Source organism: Tympanuchus pallidicinctus, unplaced genomic scaffold, assembly GCF_026119805.1.
Source record: "Tympanuchus pallidicinctus isolate F22 unplaced genomic scaffold, pur_lepc_1.0 scaffold5, whole genome shotgun sequence".
NCBI classification, from domain to species: Eukaryota; Metazoa; Chordata; class Aves; order Galliformes; family Phasianidae; genus Tympanuchus; species Tympanuchus pallidicinctus.
Genome location: NW_026294769.1, coordinates 44,402,834 through 44,414,974, shown reverse-complemented (window position 1 = coordinate 44,414,974; position 12,141 = coordinate 44,402,834). Strand labels below are relative to the sequence as shown.

General features: G+C 39.3%; 1 protein-coding gene across 7 annotated transcripts in view; it reads left to right on the top strand.

Annotated features, from left to right (window-relative positions):
• The window catches only part of NCOA2 (nuclear receptor coactivator 2), a 188,921-nt gene that overhangs the window by 50,141 nt on the left and 126,639 nt on the right, over positions 1–12,141 (top strand). The window contains exon 3 of one of the 7 annotated variants that reach the window (XM_052704872.1): positions 10,751–10,834. The exons of the other annotated variants lie outside the window; for them this stretch is intronic. The gene's annotated coding sequence lies outside the window, so the exon portion shown is untranslated. The remainder of the gene's footprint in view (positions 1–10,750; positions 10,835–12,141) is intronic. 7 annotated transcript variants of the gene reach the window in all.

Below are 12,141 nucleotides of genomic sequence, written 5' to 3'. Positions count from 1 at the left end.
AAAAAAATAACCCTGACTTATTCATATTGAAATAAAAATTTTTATAGTCATATTTATATATACATACACACATAAAAGCCCATTTTGTATAAACTATTCAAACTTATATAGAGAGTTAAATAAACCTCAGTATCTGGAGATTTGTGGCCTGTGAAGCTGACAAACCACAGAAAATGGGCAGAGAGTTGGAGAAACTAACATTTTAAGACAGTTATGATATTTGTAACTTCTGCTGATAGAATTCAATACAAATATGAAATCTAATCTTCAGTTGCTTTCATCTTTACTGGTTTTTCATGGTGGTTGTCTACCTGAAGTTGAATAAATAAATACTTATTCTGTGTTTTTTTTTGATCAAGAGTCTCTGTGTTTGTGGATGAGACTGTTTGAAGCTTTAATGTGTCCCTTAACAGTTTTGTAGAGTGTGTGCTTTGGAGTGAGAATTTAGATATTCTGAAGAAAAAAGCTAGATCTTGTTGGTTTGTTTGGTTTTTTTTTGTTTGTTTTTTGTTTTTTTTTAATTGAACAGAAGAAAATGTATTACATCAACATTTTGGGCAGGGTGTAAGTTTTAACATACTTTGGTTTCAGTAGATGAAATATCAGATGTTGTCTTTGTTGAGTTCACTTGTGCTTTGCTCAGTATCTTTTGCAAAACAAACACCTGATCTACATAGGTTCTCTCTGCCCTGTTTTCCTTGCATTTCTTATCCCAGTGGTGTTGTGGTGCTTGGCTGGAGGTCCAGCAGTTAACTGCAGGGCTGAGCAGGGAAGACTGGTGTTGGCATGAGGAACTGGAGAGGGGTTGGGCCGGGTAGGCTATGGCATAAGTGCTGCTTGTCATGCTGAAGAGAAAGGAGGGCATGTAGTTTCAGAAAGTTGTCTGTTTAGGAATGAAATAAGATCAATAAAGCTGCTTGATGCTTACATGTCACTTAGCATTTTAGGAGGTCGTCACGAAATATGTGTGTTGCTTGTCTATGCTCAGCTCTGGGCTGATTTGTAAAAATGCTGAGCGCTCGGTCCTCTCAAGGAGAAACTGTACTTTGACTCGAGATGATGTGCTTTGAATATTTAAATACACATATTTCCTAAATACTCTGTAAAATTAGGGCCTACGTTTCCATAATAACTATCTACATTTACATACTGCCTGTTGCTCATGCTGGGAGCAGGCATAATGTAGACCCTAAATGCAAATGATGCTGTAAGTGAATCACGCTGACTTACTGGTGAACTTTATAGAATATATAGAATATTCTCTTGGGAAAATATGTAATTCATGCCACTGAACAGCTCTGAAACCTGCAGGAAATGATGCATGGAGTCATACGTTAGTCAGTGGAAGTAATACAAAATATTGAATATACTGAATATTGTAGTGAAGTATAGAGGACAGTGCAAATAGAAAATGACACATGCGGTTAAATTTTCTGTTGTAATTCATCTACGTAGAGAGATGGAATTACTCAGGCAAGCTAAGTTAGGTGCTAACTCAAGAGCTTGATTTTCTGTTGCTGGGTGTTATTTGCAGAGGGATGTGCTAACGTGGAAGCTAAGTGAATGAGATAACCCTTGTTTTCACATGAAATAGGCTTTTGCTGGTATTAAGGTACTTTTTTACTTCTTCTTGTTTGGTTGGTTTTTCTTGTGCTTTTTCCTTTTGTGGTTTTATAATTTAACTCTGTTAAATACTGAAGAGATTTATGAAGGTGGGAAGGAAACAGTATCTCCACAATACAAAGGTTCTAGCAGAGAGAAGTAGCCCTGGGATCATTTAATTCCACTTGCTTTCTGCAGATGGTTTTAATGGTTTTAGTCTCCTGCAGATACTCAATTGCACTCACTCCAAACTAACTATTAATTTGTAACTGGTTATAAATACCAGAAAGTAAAACAGCTCCGAAGAAAGCTAATTTATGGTTGGTTGCAACTCTTCTCTTGTAAATATTACATATTTTGTTTCACTCTCCTGTTGGTACCGGATCAATGCCTTAAGTATTTTGTTGGCTCTGGGGAAAGGGGACCCAAAATGCATTGCTTGAAACTAAGAGATCTGGGACATGGCTAGGACTCTTTGAGATATTGCAAATACAACTAAGTACAGATGGCGGTGGTACACAAAACAGTGTGTAGTAGGGGATTCTATTCTGTCTGTGTGGGTGATGGGTACACATGTTGTTAAGTGTGGTGTGAATGCTTATTTTTTATTTTTATTTTTCTGTTCATACTTTAAGAGAAATCCTTTAAGCTCAGAAAGAAAATTCCTGCTTTGGAATGGAAACAAGCATTTAAGATACATAAAACGTCATATGATCTGGTTAAAAGTTGATGGATCTCTTCCTTTCCCCTGTTAAACAGCACAAAAGTTCATTAGCTGCAGTACTTGTGCACAAACAGAGGTGACCCATGGAATAATATACTGTAGGATATTTTCTACGCTTCTCTGTGTGAAGGAAACCTTTGTACAGGCATGTTCAGCCCACGAGCTGCAGGTGGCCCAGCACATCTCACAGTGCTGCCCTGTGCCATCATGTCAGCAGCTCATCCCACACAGTGGTCTGGCCAGGCCCCACAGCACCAGCAGAGCATCGGTGTGCTATGAACCCCATCTGGGCTGAAAAAAGGGCACAGGGAAGGTGTGATGCAGTGCCAGCTCTAGTGATGGCAAATAAGTTGATGCGTTTTGATACGCTGGCTAAACACGATCCTGTGAACAGTAAAAAATGTGCAGCCATGCTTTCCTTTTTGATGCAGTAATTTGAGAAATTTTTTTTTGTTTATATACAACTCTGTTTTCTTTCACAGAAAAGACCATGTCTCTTTACCAGACTCATAATCTGTCTCTTATTAGAGAGAAATATCCCTCACTTCATAGTTTTGCCTTGTTCATGTCATTGCTTTTTAGCAGCATATACATATGTGAACAACAGTTATTAAGAAAGAAGTGCAGGAAGAGTAAAATTTTATCCAGAATCTCTGACAAAGACCTTGAGAGCTCAGTGAGAATTGAAGCCACTGCCATTGAGCCAGATGGAGTTGTTAGTTTCACAAAAACAGTAATGTATCTCACAAGTTCTGTGTTTTTGTGGCTTTCTTTTGAATGTTTAAAAAAAAAAAAAAAATTAAAAATTGATGTGGGTTTTGCCACTTACATACATTAACTATGTTGTATATTTTATATGGGCTGCTCTAAAAATAATGCCTCCTATGATATTATGTTTGTCCATAATATCAGAGGCAGATGTTGGTGATGTGGCAGTAGAGGCTGAACCTTCTGGACAATATTCCATTGCATTTTGTTGCTGTGCGACAGATGGCAGCAGAGGGGCAGTCTGACAAAATGGCGTCTGACACAGAAGTGTGTGTGAAGCATAGGTGTGAAACTGAATTCCTCCATGAAGAAAAAATGACACCTGCTGACTTTCATTGATGCTTGCTGAACGCTTAAGAAGACCAAGCAGTGGGTGTGAGCACAGTGAGGCAGTGGGTGGTGCATTTCAGCTGTGGCAACACTGCGTTGCCTTTGCTGGTGCAGATTTGTCCCGAGCACAGCATACAGGCTTTTGTTCATTGCTGGCAAAGATGCATAGCTAATGTTGGTGACTATGTTGGAAAAGAATGTTTCGTAGCTGAGAATTTCTCTATCAAATAGTGTTACTGTGTTCTTTGTGTCAGTTGTAGTTTCTATGGAAACAATTAGCAAGCATTACTTTCAGAGAAACTTTCATAGATGCAGCTGCAGACAATTCCTCTTCATTCAAAGCTGCCCTTGCAAGCCAAAGGATTGGGCACTCATGACTGTGTAGTTTCAGAAATCAACAGTACGCACAGTAAATAAAAATTTATGGAATATCCAAACACTTAAGTAAAATGGCAAATACGAACCAGTATCATTTGGGATGAAGTGTTTCTAGTGGCTTTCTTCTTTTGGTGGCATCTGTGTGGTTTGGGGGTTTTTTGAATTTTGAGTGTTGATGGGTTTGTTTGTTTTTTGCTTTTCAATTTGGGCTCTTTGTTTAGAAGAAGACTTTCTATCTCTGTGTTTTCCACTGTGAGAAGCAGGGTGGGTGCATTTTCTTTGAAACCAAGAAATCAGTTCCTTCCCATGGTATAAAAGTCCAAATTTAAAAAGGAGGAGGTGACAGAGAAGCAATACCAGTGACAGCCTGGGAAGGGGAATATGCAGACTGGCAGAACTTCAGTTCTTTGGCTGACACTATCATACATTGAGATCATATAATGTAATTTTAATATTTGAATTTTGCTATTCCATTGTCAAAACACTATTAAAAACACCGTTTTTGTTTGACAAATAAAATAATTTTGCTCAGAAGAACTTCAGCAAACAGACAATTAACCAGCACTGCTGGCAGAGCTATGCAAATTTTTGCATATATTATTGATAGTGACAGCCCAAAAAAGGCCTGAGTAAACAGATGGGGACAGTTGATTTGAGATAAATTGATATATGAACGCTATTCTCTATACACAAAAATATGCCTCTTTAATCCTGAAAGCAGTTTTTTGAGGCAGTTGCTCGTTCTGTTGTTTTAGGTAGCGTTACGTGATTTGGTTCTAAATATATTAATGGGTACTGCTGAAAAAATAGAATTGCTAGATTCCTACCTACCAGAATGACAGTCAGACAGTATTGGGATTCAGGGCTGTGGCATTATATACAAGTATTCTCCTTCTTGGTCTCAGTCGTTTCTCTTGATAACACTTCATGCCTGTGATCACGTGTTCTCTGATGTTCAGCATCCCACTGAATCTTTCTAGATGATTTGCATAGACCTAGATGCGAGCCTTTATCTACTTCTCTTTCAAAATATTGAAATAAACACGGGAGTCTTTCTGGCACTGGTGCAGATGCTTCTTGCAGGGAAAGTAGCATTGAGACAACTCAGGGTCAGCCCTCCAGCCCTTATTTGTTGATGTTGCTGCCATCAAGTGAACTCTGTACAGCCCCACGCTCTGGTTGTGAACTCGCTGCTGTTGCCTCTGATACTTGAGCTTTCTCTTCAAGCACTGAGTGGCTTCAGCACATATTTGAATAAGGACTCAAAATTGAGTTGCTGCTTTTCTGAGGGATAGATTTTGTGCAAGGCTCTGTTGGTTTTTTTTTCCCCTCTTCTGAACTGTTTTAAATACTGGTTTTAGAAACTGTGTACTGCTGCCTCTCAGTCAGAATATAGCCTTTTTTTGGTCCAGGTCCATTGCCAACTTTAAAATTAAAGTGAAAGTGGACATTTCTAGTCAGTTTAAATATCTTGTGGGTTTTTTAATGTTATATTTATACATATATGTAATGACCGTTTAGTTTTGCCTCCCCTTTTTTCCTATTCCAAGGAACCTCATATGGTCAGGTATTTAAAAATAACCCTCTGAGAAAAACTGAGTCCAATTTACTTGCACAAAACCCCAGCTGAGATTGGTCTGACGTTAAAACATGAAAAGCGTTTTGTTGCCACTTCCTCCTCTGATGGATCTGGCCTGAAAGCTGTGTTGATGCCATTCAGTGGTTTGCTGCCTTGCCTCCAGCCAACCTGGGGCTCTGTACCACAGCCTGCTTTTCCCAAGACAAGCATGATCGGTAGATGTCTGCGCTTGTTTGTTTGTCTGCAACACCATAGGCTTTCAAAGAACTCCTCTTCTGCCTCCTATCTGGGATGTTGCTCTGCAGCAACCTTTCCTCTGCGTGGCAACAGTCCAAAGCATAGGCAAGAGGACAGCCTTCTGCTCCAGGCCCCTGCCCACTCCTTCTTTGCAGAAATGAACACAATCTTTATAGGATTTTTGCAGATAGGGCTGCATTTCTGGTACATTTGGTATTTAGAATGCTTAAGTGAGAGCTTTAATTACGATTTCAGGATCACTTCTCTACTTTAGGGCAATGGCTTGCATGATCTGCTCATGGATGTGGAGTTGAGTGAGGGAAAGCCTTGTAGGATGGTGCTCAGAGATACTTGGGCAGGGCTCATCCTTGGGTTTAACTACTGTGATAATCTTGCATTTGCATACAGATTTCCATTGTTGTTCTTTTTTTTTTCTTTTCCATGAATCTGCTCTGACTAATCCTCTGGCCTGTATTTCATTAGAAGTGTTGACTACAGAGTGATGGTTTTGGTAACAGATGAAACAAAACTTTTCCTTTTTTTCCCTTGCATGTACAGAATAAAAAGTAGAGGATGACTCTTTTTATTTGATAATTGAGAATGTGCCTGACTTTGTTAGGAAAGCCATAGTCTAAGAATACAATTCACCAGTCTTTTTATAAATTAATGCCAGGATGGTGTATCAGTTCTCACTCCCACTTATCCTCTTATTCCACCCCCTTCTCTTCCCCCTGCACTCCTTTCCTATTTTTAGAGACAATACAAAGCTGTTTTGCTTCAAGCAAGAGACAAAGATTAGGAGAGTTTTACTGTTTTGCAACAGATTTCTGCAGCATACCTGAACCACACTTGTGTTTTCTGCTCCCCAAACGCCAATAAATAGTTTCTGTATTCAGGAATGGTGTTTTTATTTACTTAAAAAAAAAAAAATTTACTCCTTACCTCAAAGCTCTGAGCAAATTGTGACTGAAGGCTGAATTCTGGCAAATCTGGGTATGAGCAGCACAGATTCTCTCCTCCTCCATATGAGTGCTGGTGTTGTGTAACGTTTCCTCTGCTTTTGTGCAAATAAAACTTGGTTCAGAGTCTCTGTGTTCCTGTGATCCACGAATTGCATGGCAAGGAGAGGAGCCTTAAAAAGGCCCGATTATGTGGTGGTGATAAAAGTCGCACTTACTCTCAGCAGCCCTAAAGACTCTGCAGATTTTATTAAACTGTAAAGACGGGACGTGGGTTTGTGTGTGCATCTGTATCAATAAATCTATATAATTCACACGACAGGGCCATTTTCAGAATGCTTAGGCTCGTCTGCTCTCAGATGCAGGTTTGCAGCCTTACAGCTTGCTGGCATGGATTGAGAATACTGAGCTTTTAGGTCATGCGTGCTGAATGCGTAACAACAGTTGCTTGTTTTAAGGGTAAAGTAGTTGTTTACAATATTTAATAACAAGGGAAACGTGATTTAGCTTGCAGTTCCTTTTATCTTAAAGAATGAACTGAATATGTTTGCTAAACAAAAAATAAATTGAGCAAGCAGTATAGTTAGATACAGAACAAAAAGGTTGCAAAAATATTTTTGTTAAACAATTATTCCATTCAGTTTTAAAATCTGAGCTTAAAAAGTATTGAGGGTGCTGTTATTCATAAACTTCTGCTATAGAAAAGGCACGTCAGGATACTGCGATGTTGGGTGGATGTATCGGAAATTGAAGTTTAATATTTTTCCTTGGATTTAATATGCTGTGTACCTGATTGCATGCGATAAGTGCCTTTTTAACAGGGCTGCACATTTTAATCAGTTCATTGCAGTCACCTAGGAACCTATCCTCGTTCTACTTAAAAGCAAGTTGCTCAGTTCACCCTGGTGTGTTTTTCCTTCCTCAAAGATCTACCTTTCTAAAAAATAATAAAATAATCTTTCTATCTAAGGTTCTCATCAGCACTCTTTCACCTTTAGGCCTTACCCTGTGTGTCCCTATGATGATTTCTGCACACCCTGCAATCACGAGTGAGGTGGTGAAACCAGCATGTTGAGTATTGTAGCTGCATGTGGCGTGTCTTGGAGCAGTCACCATCCTGAAACAGCTTTTTAACAGCTATCCAGGATGCTCATTCACCATTGTATGAGTTCTCATTTTATGTTTTTATGCAAACCTCATCTAGTAAAACATCAATGAGTTCTTTAATGTAATTTGGCACTGCCATTAGTGTTGCTTTTTTTAATTTCCTTTTGTGCTGAACTGTCGGTTCAGCTTTTTGCTCCCTTTTATAAAGAGTTGCAGTAACACTCATTGGAGGATACCTGAGATTCATCTTCTGTTAAGCTGATACTGATAACTGGTTGTAAGTACTGTGGAATCTATCCATGCATGGCTGAATGGATTTGGGCTTCTACAGTGCAGGTTTGACACCCAGCCAGTTTTGATCTCTGAAGACCGAATAAATGGAAGAGATTTTTCCACTGCCGTCTCACAGGAAACAAAAGCGCAGCTTACTGAATTGGCTGTTCCATGCCAGTTTAGGAGAAAAATTGTCTTTTTCTTTTCCAACTAATGAAAGTGGTAGTAATTAGTAGAAAGTACTAAAACAATCCCACATATTTTTCATCTTAAATTCTTCTTTTTTTTTTTCTAAGTACATGGTTACGATAAGAACTTTGGAAAACTACATTTTGTTAAACGTCAGCAATTAAAATTGCATATGAAGTTCAGACTGCTCTTAAACAACAAGGATTGTGACAAAAGAATCCTTTTCCAAATTAAGCTGTGGGTTTGCAAACTCTTTCTGACATCCTCTGTGAAAGCACAAAGTAGACCTTTTAAAATTCAGAATAACTCTGTAATTGTTTTATAGACTCTTGCACTCAAGTTGATGGCATTTCTGTCTGTCTGTACTGCAGAAGGAAGAAAAGGGGGAAGGAGGGAGCCCCTTGCATCTGGTTAGCAGGCCCAGATCCGCAGTCCTCTGCAGATCAAAGAGCTGTGTGATGGCAGCCACTAACACCTCCCAGCAGAATATCCCCAGCACCCATCCTCCTGGTGCAGCTCGAAGCTGGCCTTTGGAAAGACCTACCCCTGAATACAATGGGAATGAAGATATGAGGCGTGTGGGGGGTGAGGTGGAAGGTGAGGTAGAAGGAAGGTGACACAGGAATGCCTGGTTTTACCAAGCTATGGCAAATGAAACTTTCTTGAGAGTGGAATGGGAATAAAAAAACCATATAGATAGATATACATACACATCCCCAGATGGTTGGTGTGCATGCTGGGATGCTCTGCACACATGGAAAGGTGTGCTGACCATACCAAAGAGATGGCTCAGCTTGGGGGCATGGCCACACCAGGCCAGGCCTGGGTCCAGGTGTTCCCACACATCTTGCTGTGGAGTGGAGTGGCTGCTTATCAAACTGGAACATTCAGTTGTCTTATCCACAGACATTAAGGCAACAGAAAGAACGGGCCCGCCCAGTTAGAAACCAGTTGGGTAGCAAATGCATGAATGGCCCCCAGCTTCCAGAAAGGTGGATGGAAGGAGGAGACGTGCTCAGGGAACTGATGAAGTGGATAAACAAAATAGCCTGTGAAATAGTGTAAGTTGGAAACTTGGCAGGGTGTGCTTGGGGCCCTCTGTGAGGTGTGGTGAGCATGATCGAGTGTCATAACCAATGAGTGCAGATCACTCATTAACCTCTTTCATTTAAAAATAGTCAGAATTTCTTTGCACCCAACTTTGCACTGATTAGATTGACAAAAAGCTGTGGACTGCACCAAGATGTGGCTGTGGCAGCTTTTCTGTTTGCTTCCATTTGCGCTTAAGGAGCACTTGAAAGAATCCAAGTATTGTCTGTCTGTGAGAGATGCAACCTCTTCCATTTGTGTTCACTGTGTTCCATTTAGTGGGAACAAAAGCACTTTGCACATTTCTTTTGGGTGTCTGGAGAAACATCTTGGAACCAAAAGAGAAAATTAGTCATAAAATCAGAGTGACTTTGATTTTTAGAAGAACTGAATAACAGGGGTTTGGCAAATAACTTTTTAACCTGTATTAGAAAGTATATGTGTATATATATTTATGTCTTATAATTTTGTGTATACATGCATATGTATTTCTTTATACCCATATGCATAGTACATTGGTTTTATAGTAAATTCAGTAGAATTATCTTATTTTGAGCTTCTATTAAAATGTTATACATTCATTTTGACGCATAAATTCATGTGATTAATATATAATAATTCTTCGTTTCTGTGGTGTAACTGTCACTGTCAGAAAACCGATTTGCATTTGGGAAGATGATTTGATAAAGAATTCTTTTTACAAAACAAAAAATATCTAGGTTCCATAGTTAGTTGATGTTGAGCTCATTTAAAGAAAAGGGAAAAAACGACTTGGCAACAAATCAAAAAAATAATAGAAACCAGGCAGCTCACTTTGAACCAAAATGCTTAGTTACTGTTCTTGTTTTTTTTCCACTTAGCTGAAGGAATTACAGAAAGTTTTCACAGCTTCTCCATGGCCCAGTTTGAGTAGTATGCAGTATGTGGTGTCCATGGGGTCTGCACTGGCTGATGAGAGGGGTACCTGTGAGGCCACAAATTAAGGATGGGGCTTCCTCTGGCCATGGGCTGAGTGGGTTTCTTTGCAGAAGAACCCACGCCAAATAAGTTAGATCAAACTAGGTAGTTCCCCAAATACTAAACCATTAATGCTAAATTATCTCATTGGTTATTGCTATAATGCAGTGAAATGTAGGCATTTGTAATTATGATGTTTGATACAATTCAGTTGGACTAGTGGTATTCTGTAGCCCATGTCTTTTGACCATGGATTGGAGTTTGGAAACTGCTCTTTTGGGGTGTTCCCAGATTCTTCATTCTCTGTAGGAGAAACGGGAGATGCAGTATGCAGATGCAAAGGTATGAGATATGGGGCTGTTTGTCAAACATGCACTCAGCTGGCAGCACACATACCTGAATAGTGCCTTGGGCTATTAGGTGTTAATTTATGCAGAATGGAGAAGCATCAACAGGTGGTGAAGGTTTTTGGATAAACTGACCTAATCCGGTAGAAGAAAAAAGTTGACTGCTTCTAGAAATGAAACCCCTTTTCCCTGTTCCCTTCCTGTTTTCCAGGGCTTGGCCATGTTGTTGTGTCATATCCGCATCTCACTGGCTGTCAAAACTTCTCTCAACCCTTTGGTGAACTAATTCAGTTTGGTAATGTACAAAAAACATCAACAATTTTATGCCATATCATATCATTAAATTGAACAGGCTTACTTACTATAGGACAGGATTTTGTTAACAGCACCTAGCTTTAGGTTGGCGCACTCTGGTGTGACTGCATACCTCCAGTATTTTGATCCAACACGATTTGTAATGTGATGGTTGTGGTGTTTCTACCAAAGGAAAGATTTGTGGGCTCAAATAAGAGATCCCAAAAAGGAGATAAAGTTTTACAAATGTAGCCGGAGAGGTTGGAGCCCAGCATTTAAACAGGATTTTTGTTTGCTTACAAGAGTACTTGTTAGAAAATACTTCCTGCTTCTACTCATCATGGCTTTAGGGCTCAGCACTTAAAATTCCTGGGGCTGAGTATGTTACTGGGATAGCAGGATAGTGTAAAACCTGACATTTTCTCACAGAATCTCCAAAATTAGGCACAAATACGATATTAGAGTTTAATAAACATTGTCTAATTAAAAAGCTTGTTTGTTTAGGAGAGCAATAGAATTTCTCATTTTTATTTTTTTTTAATTCTCTGCTGTTTGGAGAACTTCCTTGTGTCTTTTGCAAGTGTATGCATTTTGTCACCTGTTTTTGAATTTCTGGAGCACCTAGGTGAAAGGAAAATCAGTGGGGATCCTGTGCTTCCCCAGGTGCTTGGTAAGGAATGGAGGAGGTGATAGGTGTAAAAATAGGTCACTGAAGCTAAATTTCCTCGAGCTCACAGTAGTGGTGTATGGGACTGGGCTAACAGCAGAGGGTTGGTTAGGTGAGTGCTTCTCGTGTCAGATGGAATTTGCAAGATACAAGTTTCCTCTTGTGACATCGTGCCATGAAATTATGGACAGTGTGCCATATCACTGGGAGGTTGTAGGTGGTATTGTCACTATTTGTGACTTCTGTTTCATCAGATATTTTTTTTTCTTTGTTAAACTAACATTAGCTAAGTCAGTAAAATCAATGGAATACAGTGTAAGGCTGTTATTCCATTTTATTCTACTTTCCAGTGTGAGAACAAACTGTGAAGAGCTGTGTGCAGTGTATTGTAGAGCAGCAAACTTAGTTTGCAAGTCCGCTTATTTGCATAAGAACCGTATTGTTTCACACTGATCTTATTGTGTCATGCTATTTGAACAGATTGAAGTCAAATTGTAAACTGTAGTATACATGTTGATCAATACATGAAGTAGCTTTTGTGCTGCTGCGTTATTTATTTAGGATAGTACAATTTTCATTTGTAAATTTGTTTTAGTTGTTTCTTGAAATTAAAAGGGAAATTGTGATTTGGGGATTTCTGG